This window comes from Mustela nivalis, assembly GCF_964662115.1.
Source record: "Mustela nivalis genome assembly, chromosome: 10".
Taxonomy (NCBI): Eukaryota; Metazoa; Chordata; class Mammalia; order Carnivora; family Mustelidae; genus Mustela; species Mustela nivalis.
The window spans coordinates 13,588,744-13,614,875 of NC_139029.1; the positions used below are offsets into that span (position 1 = coordinate 13,588,744).

The window sequence follows — 26,132 nt, forward strand, 5'->3', positions numbered from 1 at the left end:
TCTCAGGACCCATGAGTTCATGACCTGAGCTGAAATCAAGAGTCTGAGGCTTAACTGACTGAGTCATGCAGGAGGCCCATGCTCTTGGCCTTTCCACCTCTGTTTCCTGCACCTGGAAGCTCATCCCTGTCTTCCCCCACCTGCCGTCCTAGAAACCTTCCAGTTCTCCAAGTCCCTATGGAAATGCCATTTCTTTAGGGAGATCTACCTTGCCCCTCTTCTACCCTGCAACCTCAGATCCCCTCTTACAGATTTTCTAACTTCCTGTGATGGGCTGAGATTCAGGTACTGAAGTCCCAACCCCCAGCACCTCACAATGGGACTCTATTTGCAGAGAGGGTGACAGAGTTAAAATGAGGTCATTAGGGGGGTGGGCCCTATCCAATGATTGCTGTTCTTATAAGAAGAGCAAATTGTATCATTGATTCTTCTCCTACCCACTTAAGCCTCCATGTTGCATCACCACTTCCTCATATCAGGGAGATCATATGATAGTTGTCTTTCTCTGCTTGACTTATTTCGCTAAGCATGATTCGCTCTAGTTCCATCCATGTTGTCGCAAATGGCAAGATTTCATTTCTTTTGATGGCTGCATAGTATTCCATTGTGTATATATACCACATCTTCTTGATCCATTCATCTGTTGATGGACATCTAGGTTCTTTCCATAGTTTGGCTATTGTGGACATTGCTGCTATAAACATTCGGGTGCACGTGCCCCTTTGGATCACTACGTTTGTATCTTTAGGGTAAATACCCAATAGTGCAATTGCTGGGTCATAGGGCAGTTCTATTTTCAACATTCTGAGGAACCTCCATGCTGTTTTCCAGAGTGGCTGCACCAGCTTGCATTCCCACCAACAATGTAGGAGGGTTCCCCTTTCTCCACATCCTCGCCAGCATCTGTCATTTCCTGACTTGTTGATTTTAGCCATTCTGACTGGTGTGAGGTGATATCTCATTGTGGTTTTGATTTGTATTTCCCTGATGCCGAGTGATATGGAGCACTTTTTCATGTGTCTGTTGGCCATCTGGATGTCTTCTTTACAGAAATGTCTGTTCATGTCCTCTGCCCATTTCTTGATTGGATTATTTGTTCTTTGGGTGTTGAGTTTGCTAAGTAGGACATACACACAGAGGTAAGACCATGGGAGGACACGGGGAGCAGGTGGCCATCTACAAGCCAAGGAAAGCCGTCAGAAGAAACCAACCTTGCTGGTTGGTTATCTTGGATATCTAGCCTCTAGAACGGTGATGATATAAATTTTTGTTGTTTAACCCACCCAATCTATGGAATTTTGTTATGGCAGCCCAAGGAGACTAATACACTTCCAGCACTTTCCTTTCTAGCATCATCCACAAGGTGATATGTTACTGTGTGCTTTCTTGTGTGTCCATCTCCCCCACTAGACAGTGAGGTGAGCAACCATACCAGGGACCACATTGTCTTCTTATCCCAAACTCTATCCCCAGCACCTAGCTTGATGCCTTGCATACAATAGGTGCTAAAAGAAATATTTGCATAAATGAATACACAAATGAGCCTCATCTCAGGAGACAAAGGGAGGTGAGGGCGTTGCAGGGTGGGAGAGGGTCTCAGCACAGACCCACCCCGTGCCTCCCCTGCCTCCGTTCTTCTGTTTCTAATGACCTTCCCAACACAGAACGGGCTCAACTGTGAGACTTGTGATTTGATTTACTCCCTGGTGACATCATAGCCTTCACCATGGCAACACCCAGTGATGCCTGTCTGCCAGACAAAGTCGCTTCCATCAGGAAAGGGCAAAGGGACACCCAGAATGGGAAAAAGTCTCTTGTGAGCACAGCAGCCGCCCCCACAGCCCTCCATGGGCAGCCAGGACCCAGTGGGGCTGTGGCTGCTGTGCAGCCATGTCTCTGTCCCCACGGAGGGCCTCCAGCCTTCCCTGCCTGCGAAAGAGCTCTTTATCTTTGAGACAGGCCAGCCAGCCGGAAGCAAAAGTGTGTAGGTGGAGGCCAAATATAGTACTGGCCCGTCTGGCTGGTTTACCTGCAGCATCTGCTCGTAGCCGCTCAGACACCTGCGCAAAGCTCTTGCTTCCGGTCTGTACATCATCTTTCCTTCCTGGCTTTGTGCTTTCCCTCCTGCCTGCCATCCTCCCCACACCAACCTCCCCCATTTTCTTTTTTCCTTCTTTCTTTTTTTTTGGGGGGGGGACCAAAAGTCGACAGAGAACCCACTGTGTGTCAGGCACTATCTTAGACAGGAGTGTCTGCCTGTGCCCAAAGGGGTCTCTGCCTTATAAAGGAGTTAAGCCCCCATGCTTCCCCTTTCGGAGGGGCTTGACAGTAGGAAGCTTTGAAGGAAGCTTCAAAGAGAAGAGATATATTGCTGGTATCATGAGTGAAATCTTGGAACGCATTTCTTGCATCAACAAGGTTCTAAGTGGCCGTTAAGTGTCATTGAAACACTACTACTAATCCTCAGAGTATTTAGGGGATTTTGAGGGCCAGTCTGGAAATCCAACTACCATCTTACCTAGGCAAAGGGATTCCAGATTTCAAACGTTTAGACGCTACCTTCGTATTGGCTGAGCACTCTGTCTGGTGGTATCCCCGAGGCCCTCAGACCTCCTTAATCCCCACAAAAAGGCATCAGACACTTAGGAGACATCACAGTTTTGTCCAGTGCTTACCCCCAGAGAAAGGGCTGCCCAGTGATGAAACAGCTTGGTACATAACAATCAATGCAGGTTTGCATCGGGGGCACCAGGGCTCCCACCAACCACTCCCCTGGCCAGCTGGCTGATCTTAAGTGAGGTGCCCTCCTTCCAGAGGCCCAGTGTTTTCAGCTATAAAGTGGGGATGGTCCCCCATCCATTTCATTTCAGGATCATTGGGGAGTGACGACTCAGCCTGGTCTACAGAAGGCACAGAATACACACCAGCTGTTAGAGTAGCTTCTTCAGGAAGGTAGAGCCTGCCTTAGAGTCACCCCACTGGCGGAAGTGTCAGCAGGAAGGGCGAGATGTTGAGAGATGCCTCCTGTGCTGGCAGGGAAGCCAAGACAATCTGCTCTAGAAAGATCCCAGCAAGCTGCCTGGGTTAGGGGAAATCCAACCGTGATGACACGGCACCGACTTTGCAAGATGTTACCTGATTGTGGAGGCTCGTGAGGGACAAGCAACCACTGGGCTGATTTCTTTTCCCATAGATCAGCGGCATCTCCCCAGCCCTTACCAGAGCTGGAAAAATAAGGACTTTCTGGACAAGCTTTCAGGCTGTTGACCTTTGATAAGTCACCCGAATCCAGAAATCAGATTTTATAACTGGTCTCTGCATTGTCACCAATCACTTGGGTAGGTAGAGAACAGCACTGGCCTGTGGGTTCTTGAAGGGCTGTGCCTTTTTGATCCGTATAGTTTCCAAACATAGTAGGGTATGGCATGCAGTAGGTGCTCATAAATGTTTCTTGGATGGATGGCTGAATCTATGAAGTGCAGTGAGCTGAACTGAAAATTGCTTCCTTTCTGCCAGACAAGTCCAGAAGCATGTGAAGACCCTGGCCTCGGGGAGCAGTGGGGCTCAGGCTCTGGGAAAAACTGTGAAGACCATGAAAGTAATTGAATCCTTAGGGCCCTTGAGACCCAGAGCAAACCATTCCTTACCCATGTACAAGGCATATTTCATAGAGGAAGGGACTGTGGGCTTGGGGGCCAGCCCCATCCAGCCTCTCCTGTTGATGGTGAGGGCTTGGCTCTGTTTCCTCTCTATAGCAAGGGCATAATGGCATCTCCCTTGCAGGCTTCTTACAAATTTTTAAAAATTATTTTTATTAACATGTAATGTATTTATTTGCCCCAGGTGTACATGTCTGTGAATTGTCAGGCTTACACATTTCACAGCCCTCACCATATCACATACCCTCCCCAATGTCCATAACCCACCCACCCTATCCCTACATGCCACCCTCCAGCAACCCTCAGTTTGTTTGTGAGATTAAGAGTCTCTTATGGTTTGTCTCCCTCCTGATCCCATCTTGTTTCATTTTTTTCTTCCCTACCCCCCAAACCTCTGCCCTGCCTCTCAACTTCCTCATATCAGGGAGATCATATGATAATTGTCTTTCTCTGATTGACTTATTTCACTAAGCATAATATCCTCTAGTTCCATCCATGTCGCTGCAAATGGCAAGATTTTATTTCTTTTGATGGCTGCATAGTATTCCATTGTATATATATATGCCACATCTTCTTTATCAATTCATCTGTTGATGGACATCTAGGTTCTTTCTATAGTTTGGCTATTGTGGACATTGCTGCTATAAACATTGGGGTGCAGGTGCCCCTTTGGATCACTACATTTGTATCTGTAGGGTAAATACCCAGTAGTGCGATTGCTGGGTTGTAGGGTAGCTCTATTTTCAACTTTTTGAGGAACCTCCATGCTGTTTCCCAGAGTGGCTGCACCAGCTTGCATTCCCACCAACAGTGTAGAAGGGTTCCCCTTTCTCCACATCTTCGCCAACATCTGTCATTTCTTGACTTGTTAATTTTAGCCATTCTGACCGGTGTGAGGTGGTATCTCATTGTGGTTTTGATTTGTATTTCCCTGATACCGAGTGACGTGGAGCACTTTTTCATGTGTCTGTTGGCCATCTGGATGTCTTCTTTGCAGAAATGCCTGTTCGTGTCTTCTGCCCATTTCTTAATTGGATTATTTGTTCTTTGGATGTTGAGTTTAATAAGTTCTTTATAGATTTTGGATACTAGCCCTTTATCTGATACATCATTTGAAAATATCTTCTCCCATTCTGTCAGTTGTCTTTTGGCTTTGTTCACTGTTTCCTTTGCTGTGCAAATGCTTTTGATCTTGATGAAATCCCAATAGTTCACTTTTGTCCTTGCTTCCCTTGTCTTTGGCGAAGTTTCTAGGAAGAAGTTACTGCAGCTGAGGTGGAAGTGGTTGCTGCCTGTGTTCTCCTCAAGGATTTTGATAGATTCCTGTCTCACATTGAGGTCTTTCGTCCATTTTGAGTCTATTTTTGTGTGTGGTGTAAGGAAATGGTCCAGTTTCATTCTTCTGCATGTGGCTGTCCAATTTTCCCAACACCATTTGTCGAAGAGACTTGTCTTTTTTTTTTTAAGATTTTATTTATTCATTTGACAGACAGAAATCACAAGTAGGCAGAGAGGCAGGCAGAGAGAGAGGAAGGGAAGCAGGCTCCCCGCTGAACAGACAGCCCGACACGGGACTAGATCCCAGGACCCTGGGATCACAACCCGAGCCAAAGGCAGAGGCCTCAACCCAATGAGCCACCCAGGCACCCCGAGACTATCTTTTCTCCACTGGACATTGTTTCTTGCTTTGTTGAAGATTAGTTGACCATAGAGTTGAGGGTCAATTTCTGAGCTCTCTATTCTGTTTCATTGATCTTTGTGTCTGTTTTGTGCCAATACCATACTGTCTTGATGATTACAGCTTTATAATAGAGCTCGAAGCCTAGAATGGTGATGTCACCAACGTTGGCTTTCTTTTTCAACATCCTTCTGGCTATTCGGGGTCTTTTCTGGTACAATATAAATTTTAGGATTATTTGTTACATTTCTTTGAAAAAAAGTTTTGGTATTTTGATAGGGATTGCATTAAATGCATACATTGCTTTCGGTAGCACAGACATTTTTATAATATTTGTTCTTCCAATCCATGAGCATGGAATGTCTTTCTCCATTTCTTTGTGTCTTCCTCAATTTCTTTCATGAGTACTTTATAGTTTTCTGAGTACAGATTCTTTGCCTCTTTGGTTAGGTTTATCCCTAGGTATCTTGTGGGTTTGGGTGCAATTATAAATGGGATCAACTCCTTAATTTCTCTTTCTTCTATCTTGTTGTTAGTGTATAGAAATGCAACTGATTTCTGTGCATTGATTTTATATCCTGAAACTTTACTGAATTACTGTATGAAATCTAGCAGTTTTGGAGTGGAGCTTTCTGGGTTTTCCACATAAAGTATCATATCATCTGTAAAGAGTGAGAGTTTGACTTCTTCTTTGCTGATTCAGATGCCTTTTATTTCTTTTTGTTGTCTGATAGCTGAGGCTAGGACTTCTAGTACTAGGTTGAATAGCAGTGGTGATAGTGGACATCTCTTGCAAACTTTTTATGGAGCTAATACTAGCTAAGCTGTTTGCATAGAGCCTGACATATATATGTGCATAGTAAATATGTTAGTGTTGTGTATGCATAACATAACATACATAGGTAATAACATAACAATAGTTATACGTACCATTAATGAAATGTATCAGTGTTTATAACATACAAACACCCAATAATAATATCACTGCTGAGACAGAGGGACCTGGGGCCAGGAGCAGATACAGGGGGAATAAGAAGTTTACCTTTCTTTAGTTACATTGCTTCTTGAGTCTTTCCTTTCCTGGTTGCAGTGACCCTTGGGGGTGGGGGACGGACAATGACACCGCCATCCGAGCCCTGCTCAGAGAGAGAGCGCTATCTGACCTATGATGAGAGCCCCAAATTTCAGCCCAAAGGAAGAGAGATGGAGAACCACCATGAGGTCCTTGGAGAAAGCGTTGATTGAGCTTGGAGTTCTGAATGGGCCTTCTGCCAGCCATGATGAAGTGGGCAACAGGTGGGCAACAGCAGAGGCCAGGAGCCCAGTTAGGGGCCTGATATGCCTGTGAAAGAGAAGAAAGGAGGTGGTGGCTGTGGGGAAGGGAGATGGGAAATGGATTTGGAATATAGTTTTAGAATACCGATGGAGCACCTTTCCTATCACCTCGGATCTCTCCATAGCCACTCCGGGCCTGCCCTCCAAATCTTCACCCGGAACTCCCCTGACAGTTTCAAATCAGATCTCATCTGCATCAGCCCCTGCTTTAAAGCTTTCTGATGGCTTCCTACTGCCCTTGAGATTAAAGGCAGATTCCTCAGCACGGTCTGCAAGACTCCACCAGGTCTGGCCCTCATCCTCTTTTGTCCATCTGCACCACCAGGCCTTGCACACGCTGTTCCCTCTGCCTCTGCCCTTCCTCCTCCTCCCCCTCCTCTAATGAACACCCATGCATTTGGATCTCAACTCAAGTAGGCTTCCAACCTCCCTGATTAGCCAAATTCCCCGTGTCAGGCAAGCTCCATAGAGCTCTCTTGGTGACATCTGTCCCTTTAATTAGTAGCTCCCTCTTCCACTAAAATATAATCTTTACAAGGGTCAGTCCTGTGTGTGTTTGCACTCTCTCCCTGCATCCCCAGGGCTTGGCACGTAGGAGTGCTCAATGAACAACTTGAGCAAATGACTGTCTGTCATCGGCCAGGCATGGTGCTAGGCACTTGGGAAGGCATCAACAGGCAGGGATTTTTCAGGAGCAGAGAAGCAGTCCCTGGGAGGGAGATGTCCTTCTGAAGCTCTGTCCCTGCTTCCCTGTGTCTCCTCATCAGTATTCACAGCACTGGAGCATCTCAAAGGCTGGCATCCCCTTGGCAACGTTGCCACCAGCCTGGCATGATCTGATACTTATCTGGACCACGCCGGCTGTGCCCAGCCTCAGAGGAGCTCAGGAGGATGCCATGGCAACGGCCTAGCTCCTGGGAAGGCCCAGACTTCTCCTGGACATGCCAGATCAGGCTTCTCCCCTCTCTGGCAACAGAGTCTGGGGTCCAGCCTTATAGGGACAAAATCTTTGAAGGAGAAAAATCAGCTTGAACCTTGCTGGGAATGCATCCTTGCACTCCATTGCCTCTGAGAGCCCAGGGGAACCACAGACCCATCGGTCCTAGCCATGGGCCTGTCTGCATGTCGACAGTGACTATCCCCACGGGGATGAGTTTCCTTGGTGAGGATGGGGAATCACGATGAAGGAGGTCATAGAAAGCTCCCATGTGGGGGTTGGGGGGAATGGGCATGATGCCAAATCTTGGCTGTGCCTTCTAATTCCCTTTACCTCTGAGTCCAGTGTCCTCCTTTACAATCTAGGGATTGTAATGAATAATAATATAATAATAAATAATAATAAAAACTTACTTTGCAGGACTTTTGTGAAGGCCAGATCTGTTGACAAGTAGGAAGTTCTTGGAACATGGACAGTACACATGAAATCATAGCTGTTTTTACCAGGAGCGTGGCAGGTGAGTCTGTCATCACAGTGCGGGAGCCATGCTGGGGGTCCATGCAGAACAGGAAGGACTCGTTCGTGGAACAGCTGTTTATTGAGCATCTGCTGTGTGCCAAGTCCTGTGTTCAGCACTGGAGCTGCCCTGGGGAACAGATGGGACATGGTATTCATCCTCTGAGGAGCTTGTGGTCCGGGGGGTTGGTGAAGGGGGGAGATGACAAAGCACAAATTAACAGAGAAATTTCAGGTTGTGGGAAGAGCTACTAAGGAGACAAACAGGATGCCATTTGTTTAAGATAAACTAAGAAGAGGTTGTATCTTTGCATCAGTAGTCAGGGAGGACCTCCCTGAGGAGGTGAAAATTCTAGTAAGACTTTAAGGGGATTCTGCCAAAAGTGAGGGGCTGGATACTCCCTGGGGGAGGGAGCCGGGCCCCAGGGAGGCCCTGGGGGCTGAACTTGAGGAACTAAGAGGAGGGGAAGTATCTGGAACACAGGTCGAAGTGGGAAACTGGGCCCTGGGCGGGGGTCATCCAAGACCAAGGTAAGGATTTCGGATTTTGAGCGTGATGTAATTCCCAAAGTGCTTTAAGCAGGGCAGGGAGGTGATTTAATTTATGTTTTTAAAGGTCACTTTGCAGGGCGAAGCAAGAGGGAAGCAGAGACATAGGAGGCCGCTGCAGAGTCTGGGGATGGTGGGCGGAGGCGCTAGGGGCAGAGGGATGAACTTCAGAAATATCTGGAAGAGAGAATCTGTTCTGCCCGGGGATGGACTAACCACAGATAGATAGCGCGATTATTTTGTATCATAAAACCAACAATACTCTTCGTTTCAACCAGGAAGTGTTCCAGGCCACACTTTACACACCTCTCCCCCTCTGGCCCGGGGTGCTGGCCCCCAAGTCTTCCTGCACTCAGTCTCCCTGCCCCAAGCGGAGCTGGCAGCAACATCAGTGGGCTGCGTTGACTTCAGCTCAGCCAGGAGCACCACGCCACCCGGATGAATACATGTGAGTTCATCTTGGCCAAGCAAGCAAGAAACCAGGCACAGCAGCTCCTTTCTAGGCTGTGTTTGGGAGACACTGGGGCCCAGAGAGGTTAAAAGACTTACTTACCTAAGAGACATCCTTAGAGAATTTGCTTCAGTAAATAGCTAAAGATTCATTTATTCAATAAGCCCATCGAGCTTCTGTTATCTATTGTGAACACTGGCTGTTCATTAACTCTTGCAGGCCCTGGGCCCAGGCAGCCTCTGGAGTTTCAAAAGCAAATCAGAGAAAGCCCCCTGCCCTTGCAAAGCCTGCTGGGTTTTTTTGGGGGGGGGGGGTGGATGTTGGGGGGAGGACCCTGAGGATGTCTCCAAAGGAAAGGGGCAGAATGCCATAGAGGAACACAGAAGCAAAGACACCTCCAACAGCCTACAGAAAAGCAAAGGCAAATGGTGCAGCAACCTGGTAAACATGTATCCAGTATGAACATAGAACACATACGTCCAAAGGGCGTGGAAATATCGTTCTCCAGCTCATTATCCATCTTCCTTACAAGTTGTGCTTAGCCTTTTCCTTCGGACCACACATGAAAGCAGACTCAGAGGGTAAGGTAAATGTCATCCTTGGCTCTTCGCAATCGTCCCACATTCCAAACTGTGTGGCTATTGTTCTATGCACATCACGCTGCCTTGGCTTCCGGGGCGCCCTGAGTAACATAAGCTCCTTGAAGAAAGAGATTATGACCTTGGATTTCTTTGCATCTTCGTTTTTCCTTCTTCTATAATGACTTAACAAATGCTCTCTATGCGTTGGGTTGTAGATGCTGGAGTCATAGGGCAGTGACGATGATGGCGTGGTGGCCGCTGTCATGGGACTGACGACAGTTCAGCCAACTCCCAGCCCACAGAGGGTCCTGCTATGCGGGGCTAAATACCATCTCAAGCTTAACGACTCCCAAGTGTCGTCTTCTGCTTAGTGTCCTCTGAGCTCCAAACTCATATATCCAACTATGAACTCTCCCCAGATACCTGATTTGCCATAAACTCATTATGTTCAACATAAATTTCTAGATTCCTACCCATGCTGCCTCCGACCAGGTCCTCCCCACCTTCCCCACCTCTGTGAAGGGCACCCATCTCACTGCACAAGCCCATAACCTAGGAAGTGCCCTTGGTTCTTCTCTTTCCGGTACCGCCCCCCACCCAAGCCACCACTGCTGTCACCACCATCTCCCCCACCGCCCTCTGTTACTTCTATTTCCATGATAGCTTCCCCCTTGGCCTTCTCCCAGCTCACCCCCCTCGAATCCATTCCCTATACAGTGGCTAGGATGACCCCATCAAATGTAAACAAAGACCTATTTCTCCCACTTTATCATCTCCATGGGTTTTCATTGCTCTCAGAGTAAAATTCTTGCTCCGCAGGGACAGGCACTGCTCCTGTCACCCCACTGGCCCTCCCCCACTTTTACATTGCTCCAGCTAGCCTGCTCCCCTTCTCTTCCTGGAGCCCCTGGCACCCCTCCCATGCTTTGCACCTGCTGCACCTCTGCTCCTCCCCCACCCCATTTCTGAGCAGCTGGATCCCTCCTCACCGGCTTCCGCTCAGATGTCACCTCCTCAGAGAAGCCTCCCCTGACTTCCGGATCCGACATCAGACCCCTCACCCTAGTGGCTCTGTGCCACGTCGCTCAAACTGTCCCCTCTGAGACTTTTCTCCAACCTTGAATGTTCTCATGACTGCAGAACGTAAGAATCACGATGGCAGGGGCAGTGTCCCTGCTCACAACTGTGGCCCCGAGGCTGGCAGAGGAGACACTCAAATAGTTGTTGAACTGAAACAGACCAAACAACAACAGAAAAGGCTTCCCAGAGCTGTGTTGAGAATTATGCGAAACAGTGTGTGTACGTGTGTGTGCACGTGCGTACATGCAAAAGAACCTGGCACGGTGCCAGGCTCATTATAGGTCCTCCATGCACAGAGTGTCCCAGGCTGGCCTGCAGATTTGTAGGGACTTGAAATGCATTCTCTCCTCTTCTCCCAGGAAAAAGCACAAAGAGACGAGAGGACAAGAAATGTAAGGAGGGCTCCAGCCCACACTTGAAGCGATATATGCTCCTTTGTTCTCCTTCCTTCCTTCTCTGTGATGCGTCTACGGTTTTCAAAAGCCGAAGAGCGCAGTCCGAGATTGATAGCTTCAGAGATTCGGCCCTTCTCTGTCCCGTGAGCGATGCCTCCTTGCCTCCTTCCCATCACTGCTGAACTGCCACCTGTTCCGAGCCGCCCACGTCTGTCCAGGCGCTCGCCTGTCCCTGCAGCGCTGAGCCATCCTCGACCCCTGGCCAGGGTGTCTGTGTTCCCGCCTCCGGGACGGCTTTGAAGCCAGGAGCTGCCGCTGCCTGTTTGTTTGTACCGAGTCACCATGTAGGATAACAGAGCATGAATAAGAAACAGGTACCTGATGGCAGAGCAGCTGTCTCCTGCCAGCACTGACCTCTGCCAGCTGCCATCTGCAAACCCCAGGCATCCCAGGTTCTGGAGAGGCGGCAGGGTGCAGGTGACACACCCTGGAAGTGGAAGCAGAGCACACTTCAGCTCAGCACACAGGGACCCAGCCCCTCCGGGTGCCACCAGCCACGTCTGAGTTCTGGCCCTGGCTGTGCCACTAAGCCAGGAGAATTGGGTAAGTCCCTTCACTCTTGTGATCGTCCATTCCCTCATCTGTAAAGTGGATATAATAATAATTCCAAATGGGTACCCAGGATTTATATTTTTGATCAAGGGCTCTACCTGAAGGGTTTTATTCCATTTCATTTATTCGGTCGTTCAGAAAATATTTACTGAGTGCCTGCCCTGTGCCAGGCACCGCGCTGGGTGTAGTGTATACAGTTGCCAAAGAAGATGAGATATTAGCCTTCCTGGAGGCATCTTTGCCATAGGGGAGAAAGACATGCACCATGTGATCCCATGGTAAGATGTTCAGTGCTGTCTTGATAAGCGTCATAAAGTCTACAAAGGACTGGTGCTCAGGGCAAGGAGACTGACCTGGGGAATTTGGCCTCAAAAATCCCACGAGGAAGTGATCCTTGAGCTGACATCTGATGAAGTAGAGGTGTTCATTAAGAGAGGAGGGAAGAACGTTCCGGAGAATGGGAACTGCTCTGAGTCAGAAGGTAGCTTGGAGACCAGGGGGGCCTGGCAGGGCATACAGTGCCTTTGGAGGGTGCAGAGTGGAAACGAAATGGGAAAGTCATCAAAGACCAGATCTGTGGGTGGTCCTTGTTGGCCGAGGTACAGAGGAATTATGTCTTTATCCTGAGAGTAACGGGAAGTGTTTGCAGACTTAAACAGGGTCGGATGCTCTGCAGGGTTCACTCTAGCAGCTGCATGGAGAACTGACCGGAGGGGCCTAAGGGGAGCAAGGGCCTGGAGGCTATGGCAGTCACCCTGGAGGGGGCTGAGGGAGATTTGGCACAGTGGTGGCATCAGAACCAGAGAGAATGTCCAGTGGAGGGCTGCACAGTGGGATGGACGGGGTTGCCATTCATCAGGGGGAGACAGGAATTACCGTCGCCACTCTGGAGATAAGAGAATCAAGATTCTGAAAGGGAAGTGGTCCCTGCAAATAGGAGTGATAGGACCAGGCTCATGGCCTGTCTTCCAACTCAGGGGTTCAATCCCCAGGAGACCAGTGTCAGATATCATCATGTAGGTGAGTACCGAGTGGCTGGGGGAAGACTGGTAGCCAAGGCCAGGGCTGACTTCTTTCCCGAAGCTCATGCTGTCAAAGGTGATGAGGGCAACCTCTGGGTTGACTGGTTCTATCTTCAGCCAAAGCCCAAGGGTGCCAGCCATGGGCAGGAGAGGGGGAGAGAACTTGAGGGTCAGCTGGAGACAGGACCTGGAAAGAGTGGAGATGATAAGCTCTGGATGCACACAGACCTTGGTGCAAATCCTGCCTTTACCCCCTTTCAGCCATGTGCCCCATGGCCTTCCCAGTAACTCCCAGCATGTAATCTGAGCTACAAGCGTTTGTAACCCAGACTGGGCTCACTGAGGTTGCCAGTGTCCCTCTCCCTAGAGACTGAGCTGCCCTTTCTCTCCAAGGATGTCCTGAGCGGGGTGTAGTGCAGACTCTCATGAGGGTGGCAAGCATCAGAGACAAGAGGTCCTCCCCACAGCAAGACTTCAAGGCAGAGGTGGCAGGAGTGGTCTGCCCAGTAGGGAAGATGACTGGATCATTGACATCGTTCTAACTTAGCGCTGCCCGGTGATAAAACAGACTGATTAGTCTATCTGATGGTTTTGAGCTCTCTGCACACAATGCAACTTCTCTCGCCTGAACTCAGAGCAGACAGCTCCCCGTGTCCCTCAAGGCCCCTCCCACCTTCATCCCACTATGCCCAATGCCAATCCCCGCCACACACACACACCACTGCCACCTTCCCTGGGGAGGAGAGGAGGGGTTTGCCTTCACTCTCTGAAGGGACGCAGTCATGTTCATGCATTCACTTATTCAACAGATATTTGTGAAGCCCACGTGCCCCAGGATCAGCAGGGATGTTAGCATGGGACTGCCTATGAGAGAGACTCATTAGTCCACACCCTCGTTCACTTATTCATCCAACGTGGTATTAGTTGAGCACCTACTGTATGCTGGGCTGTGCACTGAGCACAGGCTACTATATAGCTCCTTGGTCAGCTGATCTAGCAGGGACAGTCAGCTTCCTCAAGGAGCTGGGGCTTCACCTTAGCTGGACAAGTGAAAGATAGCTAAACAGAAACAGGGAAGGTCATCTTTGAGCAACAAAGCAATTAACGGTAGGTCGGTTCAACCCCAGAAGTTCGAAACAACCCAGTATGTGAGGAACCACAAGTAGTTCTACATGGCTGGGGGAAGGGTCTATTTGGGGGACTGGGCAAGAGCAGGGCCAGAGAGAGGGCGTGGCAGTATCATAAAGGGCCTTAAATGCTAAGCTAAGAAGGGGACTTTCTACCGAAAGCCGTGGAGGGACATTTTAAAGGTTTAGGCTGGGCTGAGAACGGGATAGTAAGTAGGGACCAGCCAGAGAACTGGCTACAGTGTGGGGATAGGAAGCCATTAGGAGGCTGGAACTGAGGCAGGGGGTGGAAAGGAGGCGGGTGCTCAGAAGACATCAGGAAGCCCAAATCTGCAAAAGGTGGCTTATCACTTCTCTATTGCCAGAAAATGCTGCTAACCAAACCACTCCACTCCCAGTGATTTACAACAACAATCATTTATTCTAGATCAGCTAGGAGTAGGCTGATCTCAGCTGGGCTAGACTGGGGCGGTTTGATCCTGCTCCATGTATGCCTCCCCCTCCCCCTCCTCCTGGCCCCAGCACACCACTCTAGGCTTGTTCTTCTCAGGGCAACGGCTGCAGAGGCCAGCGAGAGCAAGCCCAATCAGGTGAGCACTTTGCAAGCCTTTGGTTACGTCATAGCCTCCAACATCCCATTGGTTGTCATAGGGCAGATGTCAAGGTGAAGGGGCGGGGGCTCTAGCCCCCTTGCAGCCAAATCACGGGGCACAGAGGAACACATGGATATAGGAGCACTGATGATCTGGGAGGATTTCACTATTTCCGGCAGCAGAGGAGGGGCTGGAACGGAAGGCAAAGAAAGGGAAGGAGGTCATGAGTTTGTTGCCAAGAGTGTCCCCCATGGCAGTCCACTGCCTCCAAAGCTGGGACCTGGTCCCTTTTGCACCCCAAGCCATGTAGCCACAGGAATTAAGCCTGAGACGGGGGCTGTCTCCCACACTCTATGCGTGCAGCCTGGTTACCATGCCCAGGGGCTTCCGGTGAAAGAGCCCACCCACTGCCCATTACCCCAGCTGGACCCTCCCGATCTGCCTGCCAGCCCTGCCCTAGGCCCCCAAGCTGTGTTGCTGGAGGACTTGCTTTCCCTTCTCACCCAGACTGTGTTGATTACACATTCCGGAGGCTTGTTTTCCTCTGTGTGGGCAGAAACAGTTGCACGATTGCTTCCAATTCTGCAAACAGAGGGCTGGGTGGGAAAAGAGGTGTGTGTCTGGGGACAGGAGGAACCTGCTGCTTCTGTCCTCACTGGGGTCCCCTCTTCCCCTCTATACCCCCTCCTCCTCTCTTGCTGCCCCTGTGGACCATCCACCTGATTTCTCCAACTGCACAAGAAATGGGAAAGAGACTCAATCTCCCCTGAGGGGAACCCTATACCCTAGCTGACCTAACGAGGTGATCTTAGGATATGTCATCTCCCCTTTCTGGGTCTGAGTGTTCACACCTATAAAACAGTAACACTGCTCTAGGGAACACTTAATGCTTACTTTAAGACTCATGGGATGCTAACTAAGTGCCATACTTTCTTAAATGTTTTGCAAATGAGAACCGATATAATTATCATAATAACACTTGGAGTATCCCCATTTTACAGAGGAGACACACTGAGGCACAGACAGGTTAAGTGATTTCCCCAAGGGAGCACAGCCAAGGAGTAAGAGAGTCAGGGCTTGAAGCCAGGCAGTCCAATGCCCAAGTCCACACTCAACCACCTTTTTATACCGACGCATGCTTTCCTCTCCTCTCTGAATTTCTAGAAGTCCAGAGAACTGGCCATGTGGAGTCATGTACCAGCCCCACATCTTTATTACCTTCCGAATGCCTTTTGCAGGTTGAATTGTGTCCCAGGAAAAGATATGCTCAAGTCCTAACCCCCGGTGTGTGAACATGACCATCTTTGGATGGGGTCTTTGCAGGTGTAGTCAGGTGGAGACGGGGATGGGTCCTGATCAGCGCCAGGAGCTTGTAGAAGGGAAAGGAGAAGGGAGTTTGGAGACAGACACACCGAGATAGGGAGACACACCTGTATGAGGCTGCGTGACACAGAGGCAGGATCCAGCCACGCAATGCAGAGGAAGGCTGGACGGCGGAGGATCACCGGGAGACCCCAGGGTGTAGACAGCAGGAAAGGCTTCTCCTCTAAACCTTCAGAGGGAGCAAGGCCCTGCAGACACTTGATTTTAGATGTCTAGCCTCCAGAACTATGCAAGAGAGCCCCCTCACTTGGGGGCCATTTATCCCCGGGGCCCTGGGAACCTGAGACAGTTGGTAAGGAAATCTCAGGGCTTCGAGCAGAGGCAGCTCTGGAAAACTCCTACAAGCTAGCAGGCTTCTCTCCCCACCCAGACCTGGGCTCAGTCTCCCGCCCCCTGTGTTTCTCCTGATGGCCTCATCGCCCCTCCCCCAGGCCGACCTTGAATCCCAGAGAACTGGGGTCCTCTAATGCAATCTCCAGGCGTGGAGTGGCTGAGTAGAAAGGATGATTCTGGAAGTGGCCTGAACGAGGTGGGCTGGGGTGGGGCAGAAATCTTGAACTTCATCGGAGTTTAGAATTGGGCTCTGGGGAAGGCTGGGGATTCCAAACGGCTGTGCCCCTTAAGCCCCAGCATGCTACCTGCAGAAGAAAGTGGCTCAGGAGGACTCCAGGTGCCAGTCCCACCCCCTTCTCGGACTCCACCCCCCACCCTTCCAAGAGCAGGGCAGATTCACCTGCTTCCTGGGGGATCCCGAGCATTCGAGCATTCGAGAAGACAGAGTCTGGGGGTAAGTGTTCAGGGGACCGCCAAGTGGAAGGAAGGTTGGTTGGGAACCCTTGTGCCTCTTCCTACTGGGGCCGGTTCCTGGCCTCTGTGTCTCGCTCCTCAGCACCTTCTCCAGCACGGAACCCAAAGCCTGGCTCACTGTGGGTGAGCGACGGCGCTGCAGTGAATCCTGCCTCGTATCTCTAATCTATGCTGAAGTTTTGCTCAGGCTGGATCTCGTCCCTCTCCACGCCTCCATTCCCCCTGCCCAGCAGGACCCTCCCAAGTCCCTCCCTCTCTCCCTCTAAACTAATCTCCAAGATTCTCTTGCTGGGGCCTCCCGGTCAGCTGGCTGATAGCTGCAGTGCTGAATGAAGGTCTGGGGGAATGTTAGTCCCCAGGGAACCCTAAGATGTGACTCTCTAATGGTGGAACCATCCATTCTCAAGCTTCCAACTCAGATCTCGTGTCTTGGATCCCACGTGACCTCTCTGCTTCTTTCACCCCTTCCTTGCCCCAGGGCATCTGCCCACTATCCCCAGCCCACCCTCAGACTCCGCCCTCCTGAGACAGAGGGTCCAGAAAAGGCTCTGGATGTCACCTGATAGGTGGTGAAGGAGGCAGGGTGGAGAGACGGAGTCAGACAGACCTGGATTTGAATTTTGGTTCTCCCACTTACTGTGTGGCCTTGGGCAAGTTACTTCACCTCTCCGGGCTTATTTTTGACATGAAGAAGAATACAGCCTCCACCACCCCGTGTGTGGCACAGAGCAAGTGAGCATGCCCTTCTTCCAGGCCCTTCGTGCTGTGTGTAGCACATAGTGTGTGGCACATGAGTGTGTCATGGGAAGTCCCCACTCGGCAGAGTCTGAGTCCATTCCTTCCCCTCCTAGAATGTGTCCTTGGGTGAGTCATGTCCCCTCTCACACTGGGATGAAGCCCCTCTTCTCAGGGTTTTAGAAGGACTAAATGAGAAGCACAGGGAAAGGGTTGCTGGCTGGTTCTGTTCTCCCTGCACATTCACCTTCTCATCCAGGGGCTCCTGAACTCTAGACTCCAAGTTAGGTTTCACAGACACTCCTGGCAGACCTCTAGCCTCCAGATCTCTTTGTCCTTGATACGATAAGCCTCTGGTTCTCTGTGTGGTCCAACTTCGTACCCCAGAGGCCAGACCTCTAGTTTGATGCCTCCTGGAGCTTCACCAAAAAGCCTAGCAATTTCTCTTGTGACTTTGGCATGACCCAGGGCAAGAGGCGAGGGCTGGGGGCTCTAGGGCTAGATAGACATGGCCAAAGTAAGTAGAGCCACCTGCTTGGCAGCATCATAGCCCCAGGGGGTGAGGGGGGCACTTTGTGATAAAGCCACAGCCAGGACTTGCTGGAGGACAAGGAGACACAGGGGGAGCCAGCTCTGCTCCAGTCCCAGGGAGAGGGGTCCTGGGGCCATGGCAGGCCCAGCATAGGGCTGCAGGACTGGAAGTGCCCCTGTCCCCTCAAGGAGGGGCCACCCACAAGCCTGTTATCACTGGCCAGGCCCTTCCCATCAGCCCCAGCAGGAATTAGCAGAGGCTGCTAAGTGGCCTCCTGCTTCCTCCAGTGGTCGAGAGGAGGAGGAGGAACGGGGGAGGAGGGAGCAGCACCCGCGCTGTGCGCATAGGGTGATTGTCATGGTTACGCTCTGACAAAACCGATGGCTCTGCTTCCTGCAGGCCACCTAACCCGCCGTGGCCATGTGGGCATCCATCATGCCCGCGGCCAGGGCGCTGGGCACTGGGCTTGGGCACCCCCTCCAGCAAGTCTGTGTCTGGGGAGGCAGCCTCGGGGGCTGTGGACAAAGGGAGTATTTTGCGCAGGCACGTGTTGCTTCTGGGGCAGGTCAGGGCTGGTCCAGCTTGCTGGGGGAAGAGGGGCCGGCTGCTGGGCTGTCCTGAGTGTGTGCGTGGAGGGGGGCGTGCACGGGAGTGTCAACGGGCCGACTTCGGTGGGGGGCTCTACTAGCGCCTGTGTGCCGACAGACATCGGGTTGTGCACGGTGTGTGTTTGCTCTGGGGAGGGGGTCAGAGGTGATGGGATTCAGGATGTTCCAGCACGAGAAGTGAGAATTACTACTACCACATGTTGCTGCTGGCATCCTCCTCCCTCCCTCCCCCCTTCCCCCTCCCTCTCTCTCATCCACTCTCTCCCTCTCTCTCTCTCTCTCTCTCTCCCCACTCCTTCCCTCTCTCTCCCTCTCTCTGGAGCTCTCTATTTCTCTCTTCTTTTCTGTGTGTGATTCTGATCGCCTTCTCTCTGTGTCTCTCTTCTCTGTCTCTGCCTCCCTCCTACCCCCCATCCCAGCCACCTGTTTCCACCATCATTGGGTCCCCATCACCTCGTGTCTTGTCCTCCGGAGCCCTGGGGCTACCAGGAAGTCTGCGGGCTCTCCATCCCTGGCTGCCTGGCTCCTACGGGCTGCGGTCCAGGTGCCCGGCGTGGGAGTGTCCCCCTAGCCACCGGCCGAGTGCGGCACATGTCCCCCACCTCCTGCCAGGTAAGCAGGGCTCCAGGACTGAGAAGGGTCCTCCAGCGGTGGGACGTGGGCTGTGGGCGGTGGAAGGTGGCAGGCGGCAGGCGCGGGGGACTTGGTCCGGAGTGCAGCAGTGGTGTCTGCTAACATGTCAAGCCATGCTGGAGCCCTGTCGCTGTCATTACATCTCCCGCAGCCCCAACAGTTCCCTCCGACGCGATGCTCCCTCCGCTCCCTCCACAGGGCACCAGCGCAAGGGCAACCGCAGTGGAGGGAGGCTTGGTGGAGGTTTGGCCACTGGGTGGAGGCCAGAAGCTTCCCCTTCTCTACTCCCTCCGCGAGCAACAGGCACTTTCCTGCGTCTCTGCTCCTACTCTTTCTTTCTTCTTTTTTAGCTTTCTTTCTTTCTTTCTTCTTTCTTTCCTTTCCTTTGCTTTTTTTTTCTTTTTCTTTCTTTCTAGAAGTCTTTAGAGGAAGCAGAGCATTCTTCCTCTCCTCTGCTGGCATAAAAGCTCAATCCCCGGGTTCATTTGTCCGAACCTGGGCAGGTCCCCGGGAACCGGGCTCAGAGGGCACTCCATGAACTCCTGCCGTCTTGCCCAGGGTGAAGGGCGCTCCCTTGGTCAGCTGGGCTTGGAGGGGGCTGAGCACATGTGTATGTGGTATATAGGATGTGAGTTGAGAAGCGTATGGAGTATGTGTGTGCAGGAGTGTGTCCCTGGAGGGTAGGGATACATACGGAGTGAGCTCCATGAGTTGTAACGGGGGGCACGTCGCATGTATAAGTGTGTTCATGTGTCTCAGGGCACTTGTGGCACTTCTGTGGGATGCACAGTGCCTGCGGGGTTTTAAGAGCACGGGGCGTATGTGTGTGTGGCTCATGTGCACACATGCACGTGCACAGATGATTGTGGATTAAACCTCGCCCAGAGGTTTCTGGGCAGGGTCCCTGAGGCCTCACCCGACTTCGGTTAGCATCGCCCTCCAGGAAGGCTGCTCATTTCCATCCGGCCCTCCCGCAGCTGGCCATCCAGGGCCCGAGGTGAGACGGGCTCTGTGTTCTGATGGGTGGACTGCACACCCCACCGCTTTTCAGATGTGAGACAACCCAAGGTTCCCAGCCAGAAGGGCGGGTAACTAGGTGTCTGTGGCCTTGCAGAAAATAGTGCAAGGACCAACTTCAAATCCAAGCCAGACTAAGCTCTCAGTAGAGATCCCAGCCATTGACTATTGTTTTGCTGGGCGGTGGAGCAGTCTGTTAGTAAAGTTGTCCTGAGCCAGAGGAAAGAAAGAAGGAGAATTTCTGTGCCTATGGGTGTCCCTCACCATACCTCGCTCTGAGTGGACACCTGCACGGAACCCCTGGCTTCTCCTTCACCAGCAAATGATGCTGACTATGGTTCTGCAGGAGGCCGGCTCCACAGGGAAAGGAGGCAGCCCTGGAGGACTGGGGACAGTGAAATAATCCCGGCCAGAGGCTCTAGGTCAGCCGCTCCTTCAGGACCCTGACCTTAGTGTTCAAGCTATCTTTTCTGCTGGGTGAGTGAGTCTCTTTGAACACCTCCTGGCTGAGTCCCTCCACCTACATGGCCAGGGTAATCAAAGGCCAAGCTAGCCTAGATTTCTCATGGCCTCCCTAGTGCTCCCAGTCTGGCAATGCCAAGTAGAGGGTCACCATAAACCCAAAACAGACTTCCCTGTGGGCATTGGGAACTGCCCAGTGGGCTCAAGGAGCAAAGTGTGGTCCTAGGTCAGCAGGGATGAACACATCTTCTTATGCCTTTTAACCTCCTTAAAGAAAATGTGACCACTGGGGACTCCATTGTGAAAACCCTAGATGGTGCTCTGGGGGGAGGTGGGGGCTCACCCAGCAGCATGGTTGACACAGGAAGCCTTCTGGGAGAAGGGGTTGGGATCACGGGCTCAGCGTGGGGCTAAGAAAGCTTCCTGGAGAAGGTGGTATTGGAGTGGGGACTTGGAGGCAGCAACCAGAGGGGATGTGGCAGTATGAAGGGACAGAGAGGGGCAGGGGAGGGTTCATACAGACTGGAGGCGTGCCTACAGGTGGGGAGGGGCAAGAGGGCTTTGTCCATGGGCATCAGATAGGCCAGTCTGAATGGACAGGCAAGGTAGGGTGGGACGAGGGGAAAGCACACCAATCATCTGGGTAGGGGATGGCCACTTTATGCCAGGTTCTGTACTGAGTCCTGGGGCCCTGTCCTCAAGGAGTTTGCAGTCTCCAGGAGGGAGACCAACACTAATCAACTAGCCAAGATTATGTAAAATAGTGCCCAGGAGACGGGCACGTGACGTCTCCTTGAGCCAAGCGGAGGAGGCAATGCCGTTTCTCTGGACCTGAGGCAAAGGGATGGGTCCAGGCTGGGGAGACACACTTAGAGGAGTTGGCTGTTCGTACATTGCAGCGGGGCCGGGGTCCACTGCTTTGGGACAGCAGAGAAGGCCTGAGGGGGGCCCTGGAGGAATGTGTGTCTCCATGCCCAGTCACTTGCCTCACAGGGGGATGAATCTGCAAAAGAGACAGAAGGTGCAGCCAGAGAGAGGGACCAGTACCTCGTGTCTTCCCTGCCCCGCACTGTCCCCTTGCCAGGGACCTTACCCCTGGTATTTTATTTAATCCCTACATTACAGCTGATGAAACTGAGTCTTGGAGATCTCCAAGCACTAGGTTTGAGGTCATCTAGCAAATGACAGAGCCATGGCACTGGAAACGAAGCAAGGGATGTTCCGGAGCACATGTTATGGGCCTGGTGCCGGGAGAGAAGAGGAATAAGGAGGTCTCCTTGCCGTCCTCTTGGAGATGTTAGAACCATCACGGAGGGGGATGGTTATGGCAGGATATGGCTTAGGGGGTTTGGGGGATGGAGCCTCATACCAGATAAAGGGATCAGGAAAGTCTTCAAGGACGAGGCGGGACCTGAAAGGACCCAGAGGACAAGGAGGCTTAGAAACTGGTAGATGAGACAATGGTCTCTTGGTGGAGGGAAGCATATGAAAAAGGACATGGATCTGGGGGCTCACGGGGTTCTAGGGAGAAACATACGTACTGCTTTGCCAGGAGCACAGAGTTAAGGGGAAAGGAGAACTATGGGATCAGGCAGCAGAAGTGGAGAGACGGGTGACCATCAGGGAGGCGGAGTTTGACATGAAGGAGTCAGGCTTCAGCCCAAACTACTGGCAATCCTGAAGCAAGGAAGCACTGGACAGGTGGCGACCCCAGGACGACAAACTGACAAACCCAAGCATTTAAACTTCACCCCTTGAATAGTCACTGGGATCTGGGAGTATTCCGGTCCTCAGTATGAAACTCTGTGCTGGATTTTGCACTGTGAATGTTCCTAAATTCCAGGCGATCCCAGTACAAAGGTCTTCTCCCTCTTCTTAGATCCACACCAGGGGTCACACTGCTGGGCCCAGGACACGAGGCAGTTCCTTCCATAGGTGCCATTCTGGAGACAGGGAAGGACCCAGGGTCAGGACAGACAGCTGGAGTGGATGCTCCCAGGACAGCCTAGAAAGGAGCCGTAGGTGAGAGTAGTTGGAGGTCAGGGGGTGGGTCCATCAGGTTGGAAACGTATCTTCGCTGTTCTTTGTTCAGATCCCATCCAGTGGTCCCAGTAATCATTATCTGAGACCCCACAGATGTGGTTTGTAGGTTTAAAGAAAGTCATCCTAACAGAAGAACATTAATGAATGTTCTTCATTCTGACTGACCACTCAATGACCACTTAATGCCAGACCACTCTGAATGACCACTTCATTCATACTGATGACTTAAGTACTTCCCGACTGAACATCTTTCCTTGCTCAATGCCAGTATCCATCCCCGGCCATCACTAACACCGACACCCATGAGGCTGTCTTTGGGTTTGGGGCTGTGTCAACAGCCAAACTCACAGTGGTGAAGGATCACAGAACAGAACTGAAATCTTGTGAAGGTTGTACGATTTGTATTCTAGTGGACCCACTGGCCAAGCTCCCTTCCCCAGCTATTACTCCCTTCCTAATATTGTGGTTTCTGTCCCTGGACCATCATCTGTGCTCAGACACCCAAATAGTTCTACTAGCCAAGTTAGATCAGATTGTGCTGCAGGAAAAAGCAGCAACCTTTTCCTTCTTGCTCCTGCCACACACCCAAAGTGGGCCATGCATGTTGTCACATAACACAGTCACTCTTAGATCCAGGATAACAGAGGCTCCTTATGGACACGTGTCCCCACGATCACAGTGGCAGGGAACATGACACAGCTAACTACCCACCAGCTTGGAAAGCTTTCTCCTAGAAGTGACACTCACTTCCTCTCAGTTCATTGGCCAAAGCAAAACACACAGCCATACCCTCCAGGGGACAGCCTACAAGTGCCCAGAGGAGGAGAATTGGAAAGGTCTGCCGAGCAGAGTGAAGATCGCATGTGGGCTTCTTCAAGACAGAAACATCATAGTCTTTATGGTGATGCAAATAGAAAATGGGGGGAAGAGGAAGGTTTACCTTGCTGATGGTTACCTTCTCATCAGGCATCTTGGCCCCCAATCCCAGCTGCCGAATGCCTTGTGGTCAGCGGAGTCCTCTCCAGTCATCCTCAAGCCCAGCCTTAACAAGGCCACTGGAGAGTCTTCATAGTGTCTTAGTGTCTTGGCCTGCTGTCCTAAGAATACCCTAGAATGGGTAGTCAGCAATTTGCCTTTCACAGTTCTGCGAGCCAGAAGTCTGAGATCAGGGCGCAGGCGTGGTGCGCTTCCTGGTGACAGTCCTCTTCCTGGTTTGCAGGTGCTGGGCACCTTCTTGCTGTGTCCTTACAGGGTGGAGAGAGGGAGAGCTCTGGCTTCATGTTCTCTTCATATAAGCCCATGTTGGGGTTCTACCCTCATGATTTTAGCTACATCTGATTGCCTCCCAAAGGCCATCTCCAAATACCATCATGGTGGGGACCAGTGCGGACACGTAGGAATTCGCGGAGACACGGGCCTTCAGCCCATAGCACGGAGACCGCTCTGCTGTAGGAGCTCCAATTCTTCTGGGTCCCTCCCCCACTGAGCCTCAGTTCCTGATCCTCAAAACGGTTAAAATAATCGTTATTTTGCCCCAAGTCACCGAGCTCTGGTTAATTCACAGATATTTTGTTATAAATCGCTCCATATGAGGCAAGGACGCTCGTTATTCATACTTTCATGGCACCGTGGTCGAGGTGGTAGGGTCAGTTGGTCAGAGACTAGAACCCCCTCACTACTTTAAATTCCATCATTTTCAATTCTTTGAATCTTGAAGTTTTTTTTTAAAAGGTTCCTCAAGAGCCTGTCGGGGGTTCTGACCTCGACCAGCTTTGCCCCTCCACCCATCTTCCCCCACACAGGCCAGAGCTGCCCGTTTATCTTCGAAAGCCAACCCTCTGTTGTTCGCACAGCTCTGGGTCGCCGCTGACCACCTCAGCTGAGCTGTACACGCCTGTACAGATGCGGTCAGCCCCGACTCTGGGCCGGGCACCGATTGTTCCACCACGTCAGGACGATGCCCAAAGCAGGCCTGCTACTGTGTCCATTTTACAGATCAGAAAACTGAGGCTCAGAGAAGTGAAGTTGACTTGCCCTGGTCACTCAGAGGTACCAGTCAGAGTCCGGCTTCCAACCTAACTGTTGGGACTCTGGAGCCTGAGCTCTGGACCCTCAGGCTGGCTGGCCAGAGGCACCCTGCTCCTGGCTTCCTCTCTCCGCCTTCTCCTCCCCAGCTGGTTGTCTTCCAGTCTCTGTTGCGGACCACCCCACTTTGTATCTTGAATTCTAAGAGAAGGCTTTTATCTTGCTTCTGAGCATGGGGGGCATGGGGGCTATTGTCATGGCTTCTACAATGGCTCAAGGACAGTCGCAGGGGCCCCAGAAGGAGACTGCCGGACTTCTAGCCCCACACCTCCCACGGACTAGCTTTGTAACCTTGGGCCAGTTTCTTAACCTCTCTTATGTGCACCCAGATCATCTGTAGAAAAAAAAAAAAGAAGAAGAAGAAGAAGAAGAAGAAGAAGAAGAAGAAGAAGAAGAAGAAGAAGAAGAAGAACGAATGAAAAAAGAAGCGCTGTAAGCTCATGAGGAATCCATGTGCTAATCCACATAAACCACTTAGCGCAGTGCCGAGTCGGTGACAGTTTAAGTGTCGGGAGCCTCTGAATCCTATCTTCTTAAGCCTGGTTGGCAGTGGGGACTCTGTCTCCTGGACCCAGCTCCTTCCACGCCTTCCCTAGTTTCCCTGCTAACCTTCAGCCGCTCCCCAGCAGCTGGAGTCCTCCTGGGAAAAGGGAGCCTGCAAAGCTCTTCTGAGTTTCTCCTGCACTGGGACCCCCTGAGACCCATTTGGATGCCGGTCTATGTGTCCACAATGTTCTGTTTGCCTTTTGGCTCAGCCGATTTCCCAGCAGGAGTTGCTGCAAATATGCCGCTGGGTAGGAAGAGGACGGGATGTAGAGCCATCCCTGCTGCTGGAAGCCTGGGGAAGGAATGTCCAAGGCTGGGAGCCAGTGCGCTGTGGAACCTGGGGCTTTTGTCCCAGCTGATGCCAGGATGGCCCCTCTGAATAAGAGCAAGCAGCTCCCGGGTGCCCGGCCAGGCTCTTGGCACCTGGATCTGACAAGGAGGCAGCAGAAGGACCCAGTTAACAGATTACATTCTAGAGCCGGACCGCTGGGTTTCAAACCCTAACTGTACCACCAGCTTGCTGTGTGACCTTCTTTCTTTAACCTCTCTGGGCCTTGGTTTCCTCTGCTATAAAGTGAAGAGGATCTGCATCATAAGGCCTTTGAGGGGTCGGGGGCTTAAGTGAGTTAATCCCCTGGGGAACTGCAGAAACAGTGACGCCTCTGAATGGAGCCTAAAAGTCACACATGGGCCCCCTTAAATAGGAACCTTAAATTGGGGAACCCATACAGGGCACCTGGGTGGTT

At 51.5% G+C, this 26,132-nt stretch overlaps 1 protein-coding gene and 1 long non-coding RNA gene across 2 annotated transcripts in view; one reads left to right on the forward strand and one right to left on the reverse strand.

Annotated features, from left to right (window-relative positions):
• Positions 1 to 14,343: 14,343 nt before the first annotated feature.
• Positions 14,344 to 15,973, reverse strand: LOC309841509. Its single transcript, XR_014299157.1, has 3 exons — positions 15,754 to 15,973; positions 15,039 to 15,131; positions 14,344 to 14,725 (listed from the first exon to the last, which is right to left on the reverse strand). It is a non-coding gene; the product is annotated as an uncharacterized lncRNA (long non-coding RNA).
• Positions 15,974 to 19,127: 3,154 nt separating this feature from the next.
• Positions 19,128 to 26,132, forward strand: part of VWA5B1 (von Willebrand factor A domain containing 5B1) — a 59,006-nt gene continuing 52,001 nt past the window's right edge. The window contains exon 1 of the mRNA XM_082684456.1: positions 19,128 to 19,212. The gene's annotated coding sequence lies outside the window, so the exon portion shown is untranslated. The remainder of the gene's footprint in view (positions 19,213 to 26,132) is intronic.